The sequence below is a fragment of the Neofelis nebulosa genome, chromosome 5 (genome assembly GCF_028018385.1).
Source record: "Neofelis nebulosa isolate mNeoNeb1 chromosome 5, mNeoNeb1.pri, whole genome shotgun sequence".
Taxonomy (NCBI): domain Eukaryota; kingdom Metazoa; phylum Chordata; class Mammalia; order Carnivora; family Felidae; genus Neofelis; species Neofelis nebulosa.
Window position 1 is genome coordinate 69638050 of NC_080786.1, and position 15827 is coordinate 69653876.

At 36.3% G+C, this 15827-nt stretch overlaps 1 protein-coding gene across 9 annotated transcripts in view; it reads right to left on the reverse strand.

Annotated features, from left to right (window-relative positions):
• The window catches only part of TBL1XR1 (TBL1X/Y related 1), a 177595-nt gene that overhangs the window by 65743 nt on the left and 96025 nt on the right, over nt 1-15827 (reverse strand). Inside the window, exon 1 of one of the 9 annotated variants that reach the window (XM_058730543.1) lies at nt 4916-5031. The exons of the other annotated variants lie outside the window; for them this stretch is intronic. The gene's annotated coding sequence lies outside the window, so the exon portion shown is untranslated. Of the gene's footprint in view, nt 1-4915; nt 5032-15827 lie in introns of those variants that run through there. 9 annotated transcript variants of the gene reach the window in all.

Here is a 15827-nt window from a genome sequence, read left to right on the forward strand (position 1 = left end):
GCATGTAAGAGGTGGTGAGGAAGGGAGGTGGGGAGGAGAGAGAGAGAAAGAGAGTGAGAGAGGAAGGGAGGAAGAGAGAATACCAAGCAGGCTCTGTGCTGAACTGGATGCTTAACCAACTCAGGCACCCAGGCGTCCCTACTAGCCTTTGCTTACGGAGTTTTAATACAGTAGCTTTTCCCTGCTCCAATAATAAGCACCTATAAAAACAGGTAAGAAAATAAATATCCCAAGACCAAATAAAACTATTTTAAATTTTACTGAATTTATACAACTAAACATAGTATTCTATTGAAAGACACAAAGGTCTGAGCAAAGGAAAAGGATGGAGTGTAGACATCTGTGTTGCCACAAGTGACTATTCCTCTGAAAGGAAATAAAAGTGGGCACGCGTGTTTTACAATAGATAAAACATGAACTCCAGGCAGATATAATACTTATATATTTTAATTTTTTTTAAATTTCTTTTGAGAGTGCACGCATACATGCGCACGAGCAAGCTGGGGAGGGCAGAGAGAAAAAGAGAGAGAGAGAGAGAGAGCGCGCGCGCACCAAAGAGAGGATCCCAGGCAGGCTCCATGCTGTCAGCATGAAGCCCGATGACAGGGCTCCATCTCACAAACTGTGACATCATGACCTGAGCCGAAACCAAGAGTCAGACGCTCAACCGACCAAGGCACCCAGGCGTCCCCGTACTTAGATATTTTAAATAAATGTGTGTATGCATGTACTTACACATACATACCTCTTAACAAAACAATGAGGCTACATAACCAATCTAGAGAGAATAAAATCTTTTTAACCAAAACTGGAATCTCAAAAACTATACAAGAAAAACAGCTATATCTGAGTACATAAAGATTTACTAGTTATCAAGGAAACACATATCAAAGTAACAAGGAGTAAAATTACACTCTCTAAAATTGGTAGATATTTAAAAGATCTAGTTGCCTATTTCAGACAGTAATGTCGGGAAAGGTTTTTCACCTATACTGCAAGTGGAAATGAGAAGAAGCCTTTTGGAAAACAATCATCAACCTCTATTACAAGTAAAAGTAGCAGGAACTGTAAGAATTTGACTTTTTTTGTTGTTGTTTTTAAAATGGTCAGTCATTAAGTTCAACAAATACATGTACCTTACAACCTAGAGAAATAAGGAGATTTTTTAATGTTTATTTATTGGGGGGTGGGGGGGAGCTCAGATAGAGAGGGAGACAGAGGCTGTGAAGCAGGCTCCACGCGGACAATAGAGAGCCTGATGTGGGGCTTGAACCACAAACTGCGCAATCACAACCTGAGCCGAAGTCAGATACTTAACCACCACCCAGATGCCTCATAACCTAGAGAAATAAAGCATAAGTTCCTAAGGATATTTATTTTAGGAACATTGTGGCGAAAGAAGAAAAACAAATAAAGTAAACGTCCATTAAAAAGGGGTACCAAAATAAGACTGGTACATTAATAATATTCACGGACTATACAGTCATGAAAAATAATTAACTGATGGAAGAACAAAAGGAAAGAGTATACTCTTTGGCACAAAATGTAAATAACATTTACACGTTTAAATATAATGTATAAAAGAAGAAAAATATTTTTGTTATTGTTAAAGTTTACTTTTGACCTTTTCAACTTAAAACACTTTGCTACGAATAACCTCCAAATGCAATGGGTTTTCATGCTCCTTGATCTCCACTCCTGGCCATTTTTCAGCATTTAAGAATATAATGAGAACAGTCTTTGAACTTCCAATAGTTGGCTTCCTGACTCTGCCCTCTCTCCTCTCTCGCTGATTCTTCTTTCTGCCCTAACATGTGTACAGTGGACTTTTTGGCCTTCTGGTCTTCAGTCTACTCTCCCAGCTAAGGATCTCAGCCACTCTAAAGACTTAGAAAGCTACCAACTTCTCCTATTATGTGCCACTCCACATATCCAGATCTTTCCCACTCAAGCATTCTAATTCCAGCTGACTAATGCACAAATCTATTTATATGCCTTTCAGAATCTCATTAATTCAGTATCACCCAAGGCAATTTATATCCTTTTCTCCAAGATTTGTTTCTCCTCTTGCTCATAACTATCACTGATTCTACCATTCACTGCACTTTAAACCTTAGTATGAGGGGTGTGTGGGTGGCTCGGTTGGTTGAGCATGCAACTCAGGTCATGATCCCAAGGTTGTGGGATCGACCCACACGTCAGGCTTTACACTGAGCATGGAGCCTGCTTAAGATTTTCTTTCTCCCGCTGTCCCCCTCCGTAACTCATTCTCTCTAAAATAAACAAACTTTAGTATCATGTTGGATATAACTTCCTATCTCTGCTTTTACCTGCAATCTTAGAGATTCTATCTTCTATTACCTGTACAGCACCATGTTCAGCCAAGCCTTTCTTCTTACAGTACTTGTCATCTGTATTACAACAGCCTCAGAGTCTCCTAGGTCTCTTCCTATTATCTTCTGATACCAAGGCATCAAACATAACTGATTATATCATATATATTTACTGCTACCTAGTAACTTCCACATCTTACTCTAAACTGATTAGCCAGCCATTTAAGTTTCTCATTCGATGATTTCAAAGTACCTACCCAGCCATACAATATCTTTTTTGAACGTACTTTACCCATAAGGTGCATATATTCAGGTGTATCATTTAAAACCCTTGCATTTTTAGTTCTTTGTTCCAACTACACGTACTGAAATTCTTCTATTCTACAAATGTCATCTCCTTATGAAAGCCTGTTCAAATACCAACATCATAGTTGTGTTGTTTTTTGTTTTGTTTTGACTCTTGTGAAAACCTGGCAGTAGTATAAGATTACTAGACTAGAAATCAGAATGTTGATGCCTTCTTTCAAATGCTATTGCTTCTGACATTCGGACATTAAATCAAACCCCTGAGCCTGTTTCTTGTTCTGTAAAATACAAATAAAATTAACCTACACACCTCACAGGTAGGTAAGAATGTATGGAAAACCAATTATAATTTAAGTGCTAATGCTGTCATTATATTACGTTTTGTTACACATATTTGTTTCCTCGACCACAAATTATAAATATTTATTTTTTTAAAGTTTGTTGATTAATTTTGAGAGAGAAAGGGATTGAGTGCTACCAGGGTTGGGAGAGAGAAAGAAAGGGAGAGAGAGAATTAGAAGCAGGTTCCACACTGTTAGCACAGAGCCCAATGTGGGGCTTGAACTCATGAACTATGTGAACATGACCTGTGCTGAAATCAAGAGTCAGATGTTTAACTGACTTAAGACAGACAGGCACCCCTAGAAATTATAAATATTTAAAAGACAGTCTATACTTCATATCTAGCACCTAACACATAGTAGCTATTCAAATGTATTTTTTAAAAATACTTCATGTCATAAAATACAACTCTCCCACTCCAGCATAAGAAATATAATCCACACACAATTTATATATAATTATACACTGATTAAACAAAAAATCCACAACCCTTCTCCCCACAGATACGTTTTCAGGAAAACTACTGTCACATGACATTTCTAGACCTCTGATGTAGTTCACCTGAAACCCAATTAGTTATCTGGCTGGTGGACAGGGGTCCATTAAAATGGCTGATAAATAGGGGCGCCTGGGTGGCGCAGTCGGTTAAGCGTCTGACTTCAGCCAGGTCACGATCTCACGGTCCGTGAGTTCGAGCCCCGCGTCAGGCTCTGGGCTGATGGCTCAGAGCCTGGAGCCTGTTTCCGATTCTGTGTCTCCCTCTCTCTCTGCCCCTCCCCCGTTCATGCTCTGTCTCTCTCTGTCCCAAAAATAAATTAAAAAACGTTGAAAAAAAAAATTAAAAAAAAAATAAATAAATAAAATGGCTGATAAATAACTAGTCAAAGAATGCCAAAACCTTTAAAATATATATGTTAAGTGCTGTAAAGTATCCATGTGACTGTGTTGTGGTATCCTGTCCATTCCAACAAATTTAACCAGCATTCATAGATGAGCATTAGTGCTTTAGTTTGCCCGAAAATTGTAAAGGTTGATATCATGGTTATTCCAGTGACATAAGACAACAGATTAAAAAAAAATAAATATACAAGAGAAACAGGTTAATTTTCATTAAGCTGAAAGATTTTGGTTTTTTCCTCCTCTTTCACAAAAGCAAAATTAATGTTGGCCAATGTTCATAAAAATTCAAAATAATATGGAAAGTGGAGTAGAAACAGCACTTTGGTCCTACAGAAACCTGTAAATCATAAACTTACTATGAGAACTTGAAAGTCCTTGAGGTACCCGTGAAAGCCATGTTATCTTAAACTTTCCAGAAAACAAGAAAGCTACCAAAGTAGTAAAGTCTTGTCTAAAGGACACAAGAAATCAACTTGAACAAGCACTCACTAGCCAAAAATGGGTCAATTTGAGTATCAATACAAAAAAAACTCAAGAATCTAAAATGCAAATATGCTTATCTAAATCCGTGAGTTCACAGGATAAACCACTGTTATAATTATGTAACACCACTGGCTAATATTTTTTGGCATTTTATTATTTCATAAAAAATTTTTTTCATATCTCGTATCACATCTGCTCTTAGATGTAGTATCTATGCTCTTGTACATACTTGTAATTCATTTTTTAAATCTAAATTTAAAACTCTACAAAATCATCCCTGTCATAAATTTTAACTTACTGTTGCTATCGTGCCTGGTAAAGCTACAGTGGTTACTGATAAGAAACCTTACTAAGAGTTTAACTCTTAAAAATGACCGTTGAGTGCCAAGAAGTAGTAGCAGCAAAACAAAGTAAATGGGCTACATTATGGACTAAGACAGGTATGGGTAAAAAAGGAGAATGGGTTAGACAGTAATGATGAATAGCAGTTGATTAGAGCAGGAAATCACTTTGTGTGTTTAAAAGAAAAAAAAAAAAAAAAAAAAGCTCACCCTGTATGTGATGTTGCCGAGTTCCATAAACAAACATCAGGCAGCATGATGTAATAGAAAGAGTCCTGGACTGAGTGAGGGGACCTCTGTTCTAGTCCAAGGCCTCAGTTCCTCATCTGTAAAATGAGGGTTCTGAATTAGATATCTGAGAGGGCTCCTCTAGCTTTCACACTGAGGGATTCTGTGGACAAACTCCGAAAGAAGCAATAAAATGTAGAGTTTTTGTTAACAGTGGAGTTAAACTGTTAACAGTGGAAACAGCAGGTGGGAACAGAGACAAAAACAATTTTCATAGAATTTTAAACTTCAAATAGCAATTATAAATTTATAACTGCTAGAAAGGTTTTTATAATATACCTGCCTTAGGAGCATAATCGTCTAAGCTAGATTAGTAATGAGTGACCAAATTATGACCTGAAAAAAACCAATTCACCTTTGGCCAGTCAGATTGCCCAAGTAAATCTAAAAACAGTGCAGAAACACATTTGGGCTAATGATTACGCTAAGTGATAAAAGTGCCTCATAAGTGTCCCCAATTAAGTAACTGAACAAAAAGATGACAAGGAAAATGATTAAAGTAAAATAAACACTGAATTTTAACATGTAATAAAACACAATAATTTTGCTTGTGATATCCTTCTGTATTAATGCACATATTTTCCCTAAGCATAATATTTATTTTTTTTCTGACTAGCTCTCAAAATAGAACATGGCTTCTTTTGACAAAGCTAAATGAAATAAACCATTTTTTTCCCCAGTGACACACAGAAACATTTAAAGAGTGTCTTTAAGTTTTCTACACTGAAGGAAATCAAGCTACTACCAGTAACAAATAATAGAAAGGCTCTGGTGCCTCAAAAAATGAGGGGTTTTCTAACTGCAATCACCTACATAACATTAACTGCCTGGTCCTAGTAAATCCTCCTGGGTCTAACAAACAGAATACTAAATTTTAAGTTCATAGATCAGGTGACATTCTACTTTATTTTTTGCTTATGTTCTTACGTGGCAGACTTAAAACTCCAGGGACAGCAGAACCAATAAACATACCACTGTAATCAAGAATCTATCAAAACTCTACTCTTTTACAGGATGTAATCTCTCTTTTAAAGAATGTAATCTGTGTCTTTTAAAGGATGTAAAGACAGAATGAAACATTCAGTGAAAAAAAAACTTGCTTTTTAAAGCTTGTTTTTATGCAAATTACTTAAAGTGACTATAAAATTACACCCAATTCCATTAATTATTCATTTTGAGCATTTCACCTTGGCAATATATTGCCTAATAAGTTATTCAGAATCACTAATAAAATTTCTTTCTCTCTGGTTGGCAGAAACAAAGGCAAAAATAAAGCAGTCTTGATGATAATGAAATTTGTTCTTGGCTAGTCTTAAAATGGTGGCGATATTCATGTGTCTGAGATAAAAATCTGTGAAACAAAATTTTCCTTTACATTGAATTTACTTTCCGTTTTAATTTAGGTATTTTGATTTACAATCCTAATGAGCTGATTAAAATAACCTTACACTTAATGGCAAACAACAGAAATCAGGATGGATATGCAAAGCATACTTTAGGGTTCTATTTTGAGCATAAGCTGTTTTCAGCAATTTTCTCCATCTACCTTACCGACCCCCAAGACTCTTCCAGAGACTTAAAACATTAAACTTGACAATAATATTATTACTAATGATAAAATACTACAAGCCATATTGGTTTTAGCCAGTATTATACAGATGTAAATTGTCTCCTGCAAAAACTCAGGACTGACTGAACCACTGTCCTAAGATATTCTCCTCCAAGAAGGGTTGGCACCAAGATCAGCAGCTAAAGGAGAACTTGGAATTTAAATAACTAGTTGGTATATCACATGAAGCCCACTGGATTGTTCCTCACTAAATTTCTCCGTAGAACATAAAAACATTTGTTAATTCTTTCCCCTACTTAGAGAAGTCAGCACACGGTACAATTTGCTCAAAGACCAAAATACTTCATTTACATATCAATAATACAGAATTCATAGAATATAAATGGCTATAGCTTTGAAAAAGTTCTACTATCTAGAAATGGTAATTCTCTTTATATTATTGCAATACAATTGGAGAGAAAAAGACAAAAGACCAAAAATAAGTCCAAATCTATTTTGATCACTAAGAAAATAGGAAACTCTGTAACATAATTTCATATATAACACAATTTCATATAACTTTTTATTTTCTAAAATATATCTAATAACTGCTGAGTTTTGTTGGAAAGTCTCCTTTTATGACTGGGTAAGAAAAAAATGCCAATAAAAAAGAAACTAAGATGATCAAATTAATTGCTAAAAATCCCACATCTTGGGGTGCCTGGGTGACTCAGTCGGTTAAGCATCTGACTTCAGCTCAGGTCATGATCTCACTGCTCATGGGTTTGAGCCTCCTGTTGGGTTCTGTGCTGACAGCTCAGAGTCTAGAGCCTGCTTCGGATTCTGTGTCTCCCCCTCTCTCTGCCCCTCCCCCACTTGCACTCTGTTGTGTGTGTCTCGCTCTCAAATATAAGTAAAACCATTAAAAAATTTTTTTAAATCTCACATCTCATTATTACATTTTATATTTTAATATTAAGGTTTTACTTTTCTCTCATCCTCACCTGCTTAAAATTTATTCTGATATATACATTTTGAAAATCAAGCCTTTCAGAATAGATTTCCTAACAGTAAATAAATGGAGGATAAGAAATGAATTAGTATTTTATAAACATTATACTTAATATTGGATATTACATTATTTCATTTTTTATTTTTGAGAGACAGAGCACAAGCAGGGGAGGGGAGAGAGACAGAGAGGGAGACACAGAATCCTATGAACTGTGAGATCATGACCTGAGCCAAAGTCGGATGCTTAACCGACTGAGCTACCCAGGAGCCCCCTGGGTATATTATATTATATATAAATATAATAAATATAATATTAAATATATATTTATATATTTATATATTATATAAATAATATATATTAAATATATTATAAATATAATTAAAAATTTATATTTTTATTAGCACTATACTTCTCTCCCAAAACTTTACAAAAGAACCACAAAATTTTGCAAAAATGATCATATGCTTTTTAACCTACCAACTCATTAACATACTATCACTATATTCCTAAAATACAGATTTTTAAAAAACAAATTAATTTAGCCTAATAATTCTAGCATAAAAATCATGCAACATTCCTCTTGATAAATAAATACAATGCACTTAAAAGAATGTGTTCTAAGTCAAACTTCATAAATGACAACTGGTCAATTTAAAAAATGGAAAGAGAATCTAATAATTGCCTCTAATAGTATTTTCAAAAACATATTCAAAATAAGCAAACCCAGGGATTCCATATCCCATTCATCATACCTGACTCTGAGCATACTCTAATTATGTATCCATCCCCTCAGAATTTATGTATTATAAATGATCTTAATAAGCCTCTGCTGTATCACTTTGAAGTAATCAAATTATTTGTGTGGGGGTATGTTTTGCCTTACTTTTATTCTTTATATTTCTGTATCTTACTGCATCCTTTAAAGTTCAGAATTCAGAAGGCAGAAAAATGTCACTCATAAAATTTTAAAGTATTTTCAAATTTAAAAAATATCAATTTTGATGAAAGCTACTAACAACCTATTAAACAGGAAAGTGGTTTAGAAAAATACTACCCACTAGTAGTTTTAAAACATTTTATTGTGAAAATTTTCAAACATACAGAAAAAAAATTTAAGACTGTATAGAAAATATTCACATAGCCACCACCAAGCCTTTAGAATTAACATTTCCTTCTATTTGTCTTACCATCCTCTCAATTGATCTTAACTTCTGAACCATTTCAAAATAAGTTGCAGATCAGTACACTTTCCCCATATATACTTCAGTTTCTCTGTCATTAATTATAGTATAGTGTTTAATACAGTGTTTCTCTCAAAGAAAAAATTTACACAAATAAAATGGATAGATATTAGACTTACCATTCAATGATATACTTAAGTAATGCAAATCCCCAACAGGATATAGGGTATTACCACCACCCTAGAAAATTCCCACATGCCCATTCCCACTTAATCCTTGTCTCCAACACCCATGCATCCATTTCTAAGCCCTCTAATCACTTTTTTTCCCCAACATTAGTTTTGTTTGCCCTACCCCAATACAGAAATATGTAAGTTTGCATGTTTGGGGGACATCACAGAAATGGAATCATAATCATGTCCTAGTTTTCTGTAAGGCTACGTTCACTCACCATGATGTTTCAGAGATTAATCCAGGTTGGTGCAAGTATCAATACTCTCTTCCTATTACTCAGTAGTACCGTGTTATATATACACAGCAGTTTATCTATTTTGTTGTTGACAGACATCTGAACTGTTTCCAGTTTAGGGGTCAGCCACATATTTGGCAGAGTTTATACATAGAATCTGGTATTCCACCACTGTGGTTCTTTCTTTTCCGGAATTTCTTCCCTCTTCCTCCTGCTAGACTGCCATCACTCTACAGCTGCTGTGGTATTTGTGAATTTGATCTCATTCCTCAAGCCAGTCAGACTGCAAACAACCCAAGAGGAGTCTGCCTGAAGCAAAACACCATCAAGATGAGAAACTCACCCAAGGCCATTCCCTTTTTTTAAGAAACCACTCCAGTCCAGTTTCTACTTGTTTGTGTTTGCCCTATAGTGTCCTCATGTTTTTTTATATGTTGGCCAGAGACTGTAGTCACAATTTGTGGGAGAATTTGTTCAGTAGGATCTCGACTTCATTCTTAAAATTATAACTCCCTATTTTTCCACTTCAAAAAAGCTATAATTGATAAATCTCTTTTTGGCTTTTCTTTTTCTCCTCAGGAGCTTGACTGATTCAGTCTCTTTCTATCTGAAAAGCCAAACTAAACCAAGAAAAGGCCTCTGGGAGCCACAGATTGAGAGCTGGAGGAGGGAATCCTGTAACTCTGTACATGAACCAATACAAGTCCCAAAGGCATCCCAACACATGTATGAAGAACACACCCAAAGAAGCTAAGGTTTTGAGACCTTCTGATAGAAGCCACTCTTCAGGTACCACACTAACCCTGAGTGGTGCATGCAAGAAGGAGACCAAAAGCAGCAGGGCAAAGGCTTTGAAAACTGAACTGGCGCTAGAGACTGACAACGCCCAGGCCACAAACACTGAGAACGTGCAGTTCTCATGAACCTAACCATGCTCATCACCTGTTTTAATTAAAAAAAAAAAAAAAAAAGTCAACATTCTCCTGACAAGACACAACACAAATTTATTTTACATACACAGAATCAGGAAAATCTGACCAATTCTCAAAGAAAAAGACCAGAAAAGATGCCAATCTTGAGATTACCCAGATATGAGAATTATCAAACAAAAATGTTAAGGCAGCTATTTTCATCCATCCTCCCCAGGGTAAAAGCATACACTTATAATGACAGGAAACACAGAATTTCTCAGAAGTACAAAGTAAAAAGAACCAAATGGAAACTTCACAACTGGGAAAAATTTAGGGAAAAAATGATTTGACAAGTGTAGACAAAGGAAAGCAAGCACTGAATAACCGATCTTCCAAATAAGAAAATAACACAAATAGATAAGAAAAAAAAAATCTCATCTTAATAAAAGAAAATTTTCCTGACATTTTGCATCTTTAGCACTGAATAGTAATGGAGGGTAAAAAAACATCAACACAAAACCTAGACATCTCTAAAATGCTTTAATCCTTATTCTGTCTCCTCTTGAGCCCCTCTGAAACCTCTCATGATTCACCTTTGAAAAATATTCTGATTCTATGAATTTGTAGGATATACAATTTTTAAGAATGCTGGACTACAAGTGAGGACATCTGATTCAAGTCTCGGTTCTGTAACCATGACAAAATACGTAAAGTGACATCACTTCTCTAGGCCCTAATTCCTATTTGTAAAATTAGGACCTACTTAGTGAGTGATGACAACTTACTTACCTTTATAACATAGACCCATTGTTAGAGTAGGCAGTTAGTTAGGTTCTAACAGAATACCTGGAGGCCAGCAACAAGGAAGTCATTGCTGGCTATGGGGAAAGTCAGAGGCCTGGCGGCAGCACTCTACATCAAACCACATCAAACCTCATCAAACTGGACAGGCTCAAAACAGCAGGTGAGACGACAGGAAACCCTGACCAAATAAGGAAGAAAACTCCTAACACCTTGCATCCATGCCCAGGTAATGAATATTCCACCCCCTAGTTAACAGCTCTCAATAAAAGATAGAGACCCAACAAACCCCAGGTGCTCCAGCTTCTCTCACCCTAGCTCACATCCCCAGACTGTATTTTCACTTTAATAAACTTCCTCACTTGTGTCACAGTGTCACATGTCTGTCCTTGAACTCTTTCTTGTGACAAGACCAAGAACTTTTGATGACACCTATGGGACAGGCTAGGTCTCCCCCAGTTCACCTGGCAACACCATGAACTAATTTTAGGAATGCTTTGAGGGTCACTCCTGTTTCCCCAGATCTTAGCATTAGCCAAGTTCTTCACTGCTCTCATTACTTGTTTCTGACAAATAAGGAGAAACTATGGTCAGGTAGCTGTGACTGGCAAGGTCTAGGGCAACACTATTAACAGATATAAAAGGCAAGCCACAATGCAAACCACATTATGTAATTCTAAATTTTCTGGTAGCCACATGAAAATTTTAAGGAGAAACAGGTGGCAATTTTTCTACTAATATATTTAACTCAATATATAACCCAAATGTGATCATTTCTTATAATCAGTATTTTAAAATCAAGATTTTTCTTTATCTTTAAAACCCAGAATACATTTTATATTTATAGCAGATCTCAACCATGACTAGTCATATTTCAAGTGCTCAACAGCCACGTATCACTAGTGGCTACCACAACTATAGACTGAGGGTCCAGATGTGGAGGTGGAAAGGGGAGGAGGACACAATGGCAAACAAGGGCCAAGGGCCAAGGTATCTCAATGAGTCACCTCTCTCTGTCTCTCTCTGTCTCTCTCTGTCTCTCTCTCTCTCTCTCTCTCTCTCTCACACACACACACACACACACACACACAAACTTATTGGTGATGGTAAAAACGTCATCCCCACGTGGCAGATAGATCAGAGAAAGTTTGTTTTTGAAATAAATTTCCATCTCTACTATGGGGAGTACCCACTATAAAAGAAAAAAAACAGGTAGATAAATGGCTTACATATCATTTCCAAATACGTGAACTTGAAGTATTTATTTTGGGTCACCTGGGTGGCTCAGTCGGTTAAGCATCCTACTATGGTGCATGTCATGATCCCGTGGTCTATGAGATCGAGCCCCGTGTCAGGCTCTGTGCCTCCCTCTCTCTCTGCCCCTTCCCTGCTCATACTCTGTCTCTCTCTCTCTCTCCCAAAAATAATAAACATTAAAAATAATAATAAACTATTTACTTTTATGAAAGCCACTGTTTATTTTATTCTATCCACAGTTGTAGGGAACTACAATCATGTAGGGAATATATTAAATAGCATTATAAAACAATTAAATGATTTTAAAGATTAGTGAAGGAAACACAAAATATACTTCAAAAGTTCACAATTTTCAAATCAAATGCTTTACTGTGACTTAGTTTCTGAAATTTCAGCTAATTTATCAAATCTCTCCTTTGAATGAAAATAACAAAAAACCTTAATTTTTTGAAGAAATTTATGAACACTGAAACCTCTATATTTTTTAAATGGATATAATTTCTTTTGTTTTGAAGGACAGTATAACAATTTTATTCCTTAACTGTTTCTCATGGAAAATAAAGGAGAAGTGATCTTTGTGAGAACCTATGGTCCCACCCCAGTCCCATTTCACCATGGTTCCCATCTCTGTATTGGAACAGTAGTGCAGACACTCTCAGGAAAGGACAGAACTGTGGAAACAAGACCTAGTTCAGAGCTATCTCTACAATTTATCATCTAGGTGATTATAAACAGGAATAATTGTTTCCTCATCTATAAAACAGAGATATTAAAAACCTCACAAAGTTACAGAGACTTATTTAAATAAGATATTTACACTCTATCACAGAACATTCATTCATCCTTCCATTTCTGGTCGGATTTTTATTTACTTTATCATTCATCAAAGAACTTTTAAATTAATCAAATGTCTTTTGGTGTCTCCAAATACTTCACATTTGAAGTATTTCTATGTAATCTACTCTAAATTCACAAACCCTTGTGTTCTAAGTCATTTTTTAAAAGGGCCAAATTATAATAAAATGATCCCATTAAACATCCGACTAGAAATAAATAATATAGTGAAATAAGAGCATTAGCATCTTTTTTTTTTTTGACGATCCTGCTTATAGGAGAAAATGGCAATCACAAGAAGGAGAGAAACTAGTCATTGTGAAGGATCTCTGTTCCAATGAACCAGAGGAAAACAATCAAAAGATATGACTGAAAGTAACTGGCTTAAAAAGGCAGTAACTGGCAGAACATGCACAAGAGAATAAATAGTACATATTAAAATCAGAAACTCCTGTCTTTTACATACCAAACTTTACTATGTTAATTTCCTTTCGGAGCAAAAAATTAAAACTTAAATAACAAAAAAAATGCATTACTATCCACTGGAAAGATGGATGGATTGATAAAAGGAAGAATGGTAAAAAATAGAGACTCCTAATGGCTTCAATACATTCAAGAAATTTGCAACGGCCTGTAGTTTCAAATGTTATGGCTGTACTGCTAATACTAAATCACGTAGCCCACCCCTGAAATGTGTTAGAACCTACTAGTAAGACTGAATTTAACATAGTACAGACCGTTTGAAAAGTTTGAAATACTTAAAAATAAGGCCAGAAAACAAGTGAAGATAGGACGCCCCACCCCCGCCTTTTTTAACCAAGAGAGAACACCCAAGCACCCAAAAGAGGGGGGGATATGAGGCTCAATCCCATGACCCTGGGATCATGACGTGAGCCTAAATCAAGAGTTGGAAGTTCAACCGACTGAGCCACCCAGGTGCCCCAAGGACACTTTTCATTTTATTTATTTTTTAAGTCGCTTTTTTTAATGTCTATTTATTTTTGACAGAGAGAGAGAGAGAGACAGAGAGACAGAGCATGAGTGGGGGAGGGGCAGAGAGAGAGGGAGACACAGAATCCGAAGCAGGCTCCAGGCTCTGAGCTGTCAGCACAGAGCCAGATGTGGGGCTTGAACCCACGGACCATGAGATCATGACCTGAGCCAAAGTCGGACATTTAACCGACTGAGCCACCCAGGGGCCCCTAACATTTTTCCATTTAACACCCATTCTCTACCTCTATGTGAGTTTTAAATTCTTGCTCTCATTCTATTCTGGGTTCCTTGAGATAAGAAGAGAGCTACATTTTGTTTCTAGTTGCATGGTGTCCATATTAAAACCTAGGGAACAGATGCCAAAATTACGTGAAGCATGAAGATCAATTTTTAAATAACAACAGCAACCCACCATAACAAGTTCTACTATTACATTTAAGGTAAGGCTTAAATCTATGTAAGAATTCAAGCTTTCTTTGACTTTCAAATGATAGATAACACAATCTTTCAGGTTCCATTTTAGTTACAGAAGCCTCACATCAAAGAACAATCATCCAGTGGTAAGATACAGGGGATTAATAGAAGTCCAACATGCATTTTACTACTGATTTGAAAATTAATTCTCCAGAGGCATAAATTCACAACCAAATGAATATGAATATACAATGCCATCTATATAGTAATGCCATTCATTCTTCACATTTAATAACACCACTTCAAAATCACATGACAACAAAAGATGATAAATAATGACAATGAAGTTTTCTACAATGAATAGAACAAGTTAATTCACAGATGATATAATTAAAAAGTAGGTAGTAGGGGCGCCTGGCTGGCTCAGGTGGTTAACTGTCCGTCCGACTCTTGGTTTCGGCTCAGGTCACGATCTCAGTTTGTGAGTTGCAACCCTGAGTTGGGCTTTGTGCTGACAGTGTGGAGCTTGTCTGGAATGTTCTCTCTCTCTCAAAATAAATAGATAAACTTAAAAAAAAAAAAAAGTAGATAGTAAAAGGGAACAGATCATTGGTTTCTCAATATGCACCACCTCAATGATCCTACCTCTAGGAAGGGTCACAACTCTTTGGGGCCTTATCCTCAGTCTAGCAAGCTACAACTTACTTTTATCAGTTCTCTTAGGATAATATAGTTCTGAGAGAATAAATGTTAACAAAATACACTAGAGCAATTTATGAATGAGAAGAATGATTTACTAATTTACACTGAGAATGTAACTGCAAACTGGAACATTCACTGATGCAACAGAGCTGGCAGTGCCCAGCCCACATCCGCTTACCGCTCAACTTTTCTTAGGAACGAGGCAGCTTTTTTACACTAACACCTACGGGTCATCTCTGGCCACAGGTTTAGGTCAGGGAGAAGTTGCTGAGGACCTGCCCACCCTGAAAGCGTAACTCCACCAATATGGAAAGGGAGTTGGTAGACAAATTACTCCCACTTCAATGCCCCTTGAGTGAAATAACTCAGAGGCATGTTCTATTCAGTCTCCCAGAGGTCCCTACATGATTTGAGCCTCAACTGCCCACAACAGTCATCTACTGTTTAAGGCATCCTTACTGGCCTCTATCTTTTCTTACTTCCCCACTACTCCATCACACCCACAGGAACTTTCTGGGTTCATTTTCCAAATAAAATGGTTATATCAAGGGTCCAATTCCCCTGAAATCAAACATAAGACAGCCAGTCAGCTTGGTTGTTTTCTTAGCAGAAAAATATTACTGTTAAACCAAATTAATTTTTAGAAGTTGTGACATGACTACAGACTCAGAACAAGAGAAAATAGGAGGTCTGAGGGACGGATCAAAAAAG